Raw genomic sequence first — 8674 nt, forward strand, 5'->3', positions numbered from 1 at the left:
GAACCAATCACAATTGTCTTGGGCGGCGCTAAGCGGCAGACTCAATGACCTCTGCAAAATAGCCTCAGGAAGGAACTTGTTTTAGTGGAACATGTGTACGTTCAAAAGTAGTTTTAGTCGTGCAACAGAAAACTCTGATTGGACAGATAGTCTAGCTAGCTGTCTGGATTTACCCTGCAGAGATCTGAGGAGCAGTTAACCGCAGTCCTCACAAATCCACCGGAGGTTAGAACCCCGACACAGCAAAGAGGAAAGTGAAGCACATCGGGCGTGAATTTCCGGCGGCACCTGAACAATCCCGTAAATGAAACGTCAATATATAGACTGCATTTTAATCAATTCATTGGCTAGTCAACTCAGACATTTCTGGTTATGTGTGTGTTTCACATGATACATCAGGAAGGTTCACTGGTTTCCTGTAAGTGTGCTAGGAGAAAATTACTTCCTGTAGCAAAAAAAAAGATTATTGCTTTCATATCTGATTTGCCTTTGAACAATAAGTTTGTGACTTCAGACTATAACATCGATCAAAGTCTACCCACTGTATAATTCGAGAATTTGTTTTTAGACTTCATGTGCTCAAGTCAAAGGGAGGCTGTAACCACATAATTTGTTTTATTTATTTATTACTTAATTATCACCAAACCAATCATTTATTAGGACAGTGGACAATGCTGACACAGTTATGTAATTGATTAAAGATAATGTTGAAAGACTTTCCGCCGTATAGCGTACATTGTTTCCATGTTTCCATGCCAAGTGAGTGATTTATTTGATAAATCACAGTGATAAAATTTTTAAGAAGTTCAATTCAATTGAATTTTATTTATAGTATCAAATCATAACAAGTCAAGTCAACACATTTGTATCATATTCACCCATTTGGCAGGATTGATGAGCAGCCTGTGTTTTTGTCACACAGCAAATTAAACAGGTGATAATTTAGTGAGTGCATTGTTAACATAAAAATTGTTAAACATTTTTTAATTTGTTCCAAATCTGCAGAATTCTGCATCTGCAGATTCCGTGTGGCCCTGATTATAACCCATGAAAATGTTTTTTCTGTTATAAAAGAGTTAGATGCTGGAGTTCATGTAAAGTGTAACCCAGTTTTATCTTCAGTTCCTGAAATTTGACTTATTTCGACCCCAACCACAGATACGTTTCATATACATATACAATACTGAGAGAGTAAATATAAATATTGAGCCATGTCTTAAAGCAAATACTGTAAACCTGTATTAATATGAAACAAACTGTGCCTCCCATTTCACCATCTGTCATAATTCTTCATCCAAAAACTTTTATCCACAAAATCTGTCAGCATTTTGCAACAATTGTTCACAAATATGTGAACCTTTACCGGCTAACCTTGGAGAAATTGTTCTGAAGAAAGTGTTTTTTTTCTGCAGTGGTGGAAGAAGTATTCAGATCCTTTACTGAAAGTGTTCATATTATGCTTTTTGGCTTTTTCTCTTTCCTTTATTGTGTTATATATCTTTATAGGTTTACAAAGTGAAAAAGCCCAAAGTCCCCCCCAAAGGGACTTACCATCTCCACCAGAAAACACTGTTCACCAACTGCTCCAAACAGCTCTATTGTAGTCCAGCCTTTACTTCAGAGACAAACATGGTCACTTTGGAACACACGTTATAATGCTCGCCTAGCTGCTAGCGTGGCACGCCCCCAAACCAAGCTAGTTAGGCCCGAAGAGTTCAGACACTTGTAGAAGCATGTCTAGGAAACGTTAAAACGTTACGTATGAAAGACTACTTTGTTAAAATTTAAATAACTTAAACTCTGAAAGGTCTTGCTCCAGTCTAGGTTGCGAAATTGGTTGGGGTTGTTCTGCCTGTGTTTCGGGATCAGACTCGGGTTCAAACATGTACCCCTCCACTTGGCAGTCCTGCATAACCCTGTCGGGGTTCTAATTCGCAATAATTACGAATAATTACCAGCTTATCCTTAAAAAATTTCCTTTTTGTTCCGTTTTGTCACTTTTTCCTACAATTTTGGCGCTTTTATGGTCGTTTCTGATGGTCTTTCTGGTGCTTTTTTTTTTAAAATGTTGATGTTTTTTCAGATGTTTTGGGGATTTTTTTTTTAAAAAACTTTTGCCGCTATTTATGACGTTTTTGTCACTTATTTAACATTCTTGGCATACATGACTCTTTCTTTCTCTTTTTGCAGTGTGGCCCTTAGAGAAGTTGAGTTTGACATTCCTGCCCTAAAGGGTGATTTTTGCGTCGGTATCTGAAGCTGAGAGCCACTGACCAAGCGTTAGTAATTTGACGAGTTGGAGAGCGGTGCTCATCAGCGGTAGAGTTAACCGTCTCGACTGGGTCTCAGGTATCACCAGCAGGTAACCTCTGTATGAGTAGCCGTGTAATAAGCGGGACAACGTAGAGCGAGCCGGTCATAATTGCAAATTAGAACCCCTTTAGGCTGATTCAAGATGCCCTATGCTTGGCAGTCCTGCATAACGCTGTCGGGGTTCTAATTCGCAATAATTACTGGCTCACTCTACATTATTCTTTAATTATTAAATAGGCTGCTTTATAAAACTATGGCTACACTTAACCATGTCCATGATCAATTGAGTAGTAGTGCCAGGGAACAGCACTGCCCAATACATACTGATGGACAATAAACCAGATATATGACCACATAATAAAGGCCCTGTACGCCCACACAGGAGTTTCCATTTAATACGTCTGATCAGACCTCTGCTCGGGTTGAAGTTAGGTGGATCTCTGCTGCTGGAATTACATGAGGTCACCCAACCTCATGAACCGATAAGAATGATAAAGGTGTTAATGGTCACAGTGAAAGTCAGCATACACCTCCAAAAGATGAATGGGTTTGTTACGTTTACATTCATGGCAATGCACAGGTCCAAATGTCTTTAAGGTAGGTGACACAGTGTATCTCTTCACTCACAACACTAACCGACACATCGCCAGCAGTCTGTTGGGAGGCCGACTTAATCTGATTGTTAACGGTAGCACTGATGGTATTACAGCAGGAGGCAGGCTCATGTGTAATTACTGTCTGCCGACGGGTGAAGGTCCACAGCAGCAAACTGTCAAGTGAGGACAACAACTCTTACAGACTGGTCGCTTCCCCCACTTACTTTTCTATTATTTCAAGTTAAGTGAACAGCCATACACACTGCCCGTAGACTTGCAATAGAAGCATGTCAACCTTTATTCAGAGTGGGCAACATCACTTTTCAGCGTATTACTTTCTGTGACAAAGTGTAGCTTACTTTTAGCAATGTGGGTGGTGATACGTTTTCCCCTGCAGGCTTCAAATGCACTCAGTTTGAGCGCAGTACATTCAGTTCTCGTGTTAGCTGCTGACATTTTTAGGCTAAGTGGTATTCTGACCTTGAGACATTCAGTCAGGTTTCTGGGTCTGTATCATTTAAAAATGTTGACACTGTGTGAAAAAAAGAGCTTGTTCCGAAGGGCAACAGAAACCCTGATAACATTCCTGAGTTATTTTACATTGTGCTATTGTTCACTCACCTACATTCAAATGAAAAATCTACACACATATTTTACATTTAAGAAATGTATCCCTGTGCCCGCCAGGCAGCCTTTCCCCTCCAGGGACCTCGGCCTCTGGTCCACTGGCAGACAGTAATGCAGTAACATCTATTATCATACCTGTGTGTGTATGTGTGTGTGTGTGTGTTATTATGGTGAGTATTGTGTGCCTAGTACTGTGTCAGTTCCAATTACAAACAGGCATTGGTCTTAAATTTGTCAAAATAAATCCCTCTATTTTGCATAACTCTTCACATGAAACAATCTTAAGAAAATGTCCACAATGACTGACACACAAAAAACACAACACAACACAAATTATCAAATCAAAGAAAATTTCATCACATTTCACAGGCCTGATTGTGTGGGATAAACCTGATCTCAAAGGGGAGTACACATAAAAACATTATTGTTAGATTTACTTAATCCTGTTATGTCAAGAATTGAGTGTTTGATATTAAAGTAATTTAATAATATTATTAAGGTGGCAATACCTGACCTATGTGCAACCAACATGAGTTTATTAGGCAATACCAACATTAGCTGGTCAACTTGGATGTAATGAATAGGTCAGTGTCCAGCTAACTAAACTGACCAACATAAATTCTCCTTCTACCTACTCAGTTGTGACATTGACATTGATTGTGATACAATCAACCTCAACCTCTGGACTTTGGCAACATCTGTATCTAGTAACCTGGTAAACAATACCCCTTGCCAAGGTGATTGAAGGACATAAAAACTAAATCATGAATATAACAAGCAGCTACTGCTATAATGCTAACAGGGCCTGAAGATAACAGTTGACTGAGCGCCAAATGCGGATGAATTTTGCCTGGCAGGTGAAACTGTCAATCCACCTGCCACGTTGGCGGGTAGCCAATGAGAATTGAATATTCTATTAGTTGTTAGTTGGAGAAAGAGAAGGAGTGTGTCTGCTCCTCCTTTGTGGACTCAGAGGAGCAGTCAATATATGATAACTGTTTGTGACAGGGGAAATCAATGAATAAAAAGTTACAAAATATAAACTCTAAGAGTCATTCATTATGTTGATATTATTAAGAACTTAACAGTACTTCAATGTAAATGGACTGTATTTATACAGCTTTTTTTTCTAGTCTTAACAATTAAGCACTTTTACATAGTACAGGAGCCTTTCACCATTCTCACCGCGGAGGCTGCCCTCTAAGGAGCACTTTAACATGGGACTGCAGGGCTAGAAATCGAACCACCAACCTTCAGATTGGTAGACTACCACTCTACCACCTGAGCCACAGCCACCCCTATGTGTTCGTAACAAGTTCAAAAACAATTCTTGTGCATTTTCTGTATTTCACCATGGCAAAATAAAGGCTGGTAAAAAGCCTGTGTGGCTAGTGGATTTTCAAATCCACCTGGCACAGTGGCTGGTTGCCAAAAAAGTTAACTTCAGGCCCTGAGCGCTAACAATATGTAATCCCTCTATTTTACTATTGTGTCTCTGAAGTTCTTTAAAGCTAAGGTGATATGGGTGGATACAATCCCTATTTAATAACTAAATTATGCATGGGCAAGATGGGGATGTCTCTGCAGGAGCTCCAAAGCCTTACGGAGGAGTGTGTACGTGTAGTTAATGTATAAAACCACAGACTACTACAACTTCAAGTGTCAGGTTACGGGCAGCCATGTGTGTTGTTTCTGTTTAAGCAGACACTTAACCTCATGAAAAGGCACTCATTGTGAACAGTGTAGGAGCTTGAATGGAATGTCAATGGGCTGCTGGATTTAATTGCATGTTACACCTGCCATTAGAGAAGAAGTGAAATTAAATAAGATGCTTACAGACAGTATCATCAAACTCTTTGACTAACAATTACTGTTACTAAAATTGCACTTGTGGAAAATCAATAGTACTGACATGATCGTGTGTTTTTGTGACATGCGTACACATGCTGAAGCCAGTTGGACTTAAATAAATATATTAATTATTCTTCACATTCTTTTTTTTGTTAATTAAATACCCCGGAGGGTTCAGTGACAGTTTAATTAAACTGAAAAAAAAATAAACAGCGGAAAAAGCTGTAAATCAATTGAGAGATTCTGTCAGCGTGTAATAGGTGCTGGTCAAGGTGTCTGTTAACCATGAACTATTCAAGGACAAAGTAAGCAAGGCATTATCAACTCAAACAATCAAATGGAAATCATGACAGTCCACTACATCATTTAAAACCACTTGACTCATTTCTGTCTACTTCAGGTGGAAAAAGTTTTATTGTATGCAACTTGAATCAATGGAAAGAAAGTTTATCAGTATCAGATTTTCCGTGAAGATGAGCTAATGTGCAGATCTTGGTGGTGATATGGGTCTAGTTTTTCACAATTAAGAATCACTGGATTTTGAGCCATAAAGTATTAAACTGACTTAAAGCTTTAATGCGTAACTTTTTGATATTATTGCACGTCTGTTACATTCAAGCCATTGCCAGATGAGTTGCTACAAAGCTAATTAAGACTATCAGCTCCACACAACTCTCTCTGGATTTCTCAGTATGGCTGTGTTCTCCGGTGACTTTCCCGCGCAGAAACTCAAGTGAAGATAATGAACTATTCTGAAGAGTCCATCATGTGTTTTTAAATCCTCTGTGTCCTCCTTGGCTACTAGCAACTGCATCGAGGAGGGGCGGGGGCGCGTGCACGATCACATAAGGCTTGTATCATGTGGACGCGCTGACAGTGTTTTTGTCATTACTTCGAATTCCTCATGGGGGAGACAGATAATACGCTTTAACTCAGAATCATAACAGAATGTTTTTATGGTCAGTAAATCAATATAATGTAGCAGTAAATGATAAGAATGATGTCAATGAGTAACAGCAAGTGTGAGATCAGATATCACGCTACAGTATGTGTTGAGCAATTACAACCACAGCTAACATTAGCTAACTTACAGTACTTAAGGCCGGGACACACAGGGCCGATAATCGGCTGTTGGACAGTCTGGCGACTCGGCGAGGTCAGTGACTCAAGTCTGTTTGGTGTGTCCCGTGCCATCATCACTCTGGGGGGCTGTCAACGTTCATTTTGGCCGACCTGACATGTACAGTCGGAGGCAGGGCAGTCGGGACTCAACCGGAAATGGCGAGCGGAATGAGCATGACTAGATTCTCTCAAAATCTTTTAAACTGACCTTTGTTGATCTGAAATGAAGACAGATTCAGCAACTGCATGGCCTATTTCGTATTCTGAACGAGACGCCATGACAGTCTGGCTTTGAATTTCCGGAGAAAACAAACCCATGTGACGCGTTCGTCCAATCAGCTGCCGGTTTTCATTTCTTGGACGACAATACAGAGTAGCGCCGCCTGCTGCTATGGAGACGTATTACGTTTCTCAAGTCGGTGTCGCCTCACCCCACAGTCACATTAGCTACAATAGAGAGAGACAAAGCGACAGGCTACCATTCATTTTCAATGGGAGTGGCCGTTTACCAGCGACAAGCGACAAGCTCACCACTGCCACGAGCAAGGCGGAGCCAAAATAGACAAGAAGTCTATTTTATGCAAATGCAGAGCGATGCGACAAAGCGACCAATCGGAGTGAAGGGGCAGCGTGACGTAGGTCAGTGGCTGGAGTCGAAGAAAATAATTCAAGATGGCGGAAAATGCTTCAGGACATTGTATTTCTGAATATATCTGATATGTTTGGCATTTTATCTCATATATTTTGTTACTTTTATCGAGAAATAAATACTTTTAAATTCAAAAACATCGTTCTTGTGACTTAACAATACCTCTGAAGTAACTTTTAAGACGTGCTTGAAGGTAGCACCGGAGAATTTCTGTTTACTGTTGCCAAGCAACCAGGAGTAGGCTAGGCACGCCCAGGAGCGCCCACAAGCGAGTGCATGGCGCTCTCTTTTGTAGCTAATGTGACTGTGGGGTCAGTGTGTCCCGAGGCAGTTTTTTGGACCTCGGGGACGCGACTGATCATCTCGACTGGCTTTTCTGTCGACGGTCGGCCGTCTGGCTGGTGAGTCCCAGCCTTTAGTCATGTTGGTACGGTAAATATGAAGCAACCACTAGCAGCTGGTTAGCTTAGTTTAGCACAAAGACTTGAACCAGGGGGAAACAGCTAGCCCGGTTCAGCCCAAAGGCAACAAAAATGTACCTACCAGCACGACTAAAACTTGCTTATTAACATGCTAGGCTAGCTAGCTGTTTCCACTTGTCCAGTTTTTATGCTAACCAGCTGTAGCTGTAGACTGGTATCAATTCTTATTTAACTCTAGGGAAGAAAGCATTATGTATATATGTAAGCATTTAGCAATGGCAATACCAATGAAAATACTACCACATAAACTGCAGAAAAAAACATCTAACAAAGACTGCAGTTCACATGTACCAGTAGGCTATGCAATGTTTTTGATTTGGAGATCTGTCCCTTTAAAGAAAGACAGCCAACATAAGGGACAGAGATAGAAGGAAAAGGGAGATCATTATTACATCCCCAAATTATATACAGACTTCCCTCTTAACTGAAGGAGCTCCACGTGGTGCTGTTTACACTGTGAAACTCCTTATTTAACTAATGACAGCTCCATGAATACCAGGCAACAACACTTACTGCTATAAAGTGCACATCATCACAACTGTCACCACGCTGTAAATAACCGTTGGGAACAGAGTAACACTGCCTATTCCTCATATTTGTTGGCGGCAACAGAAACTAAATCCCTTAAAAGATATTGCCCATTATTGTTATGAATACAGTAACAACAGCACCACAGAGAAGCATTACTTTTTGACTAACACCCCAGCAAGGGCTCTGAAGGTGTGTTTGAGGTGTCTTCCATTGCTATAGTAACTTATTTTTCAGGTCAAATGTTGTTTTTTTTGTTCTTGTCTCCCATAGCGATGGTTAAAGCTGATATTGTCTAAAGTCTGTTATCTATCGACCAGGAGCACCTGCCCAGACTAAATCAATAACTTCTTAAAATTCCATTGCTCTGGCCTTGGACAATTGTTTAGGTGCCCCTGCATGTTGTTGTTGCATGTCCAGTCTCCTGAGAGACACTTATCACCATGTCTCTGATAAGGCCAAGGATAAAGCTTAATAGCTGACCTATTAGAACACAACTTCCATCA

Source organism: Perca fluviatilis, chromosome 9 (assembly GCF_010015445.1).
Source record: "Perca fluviatilis chromosome 9, GENO_Pfluv_1.0, whole genome shotgun sequence".
Lineage (NCBI taxonomy): Eukaryota > Metazoa > Chordata > Actinopteri > Perciformes > Percidae > Perca > Perca fluviatilis.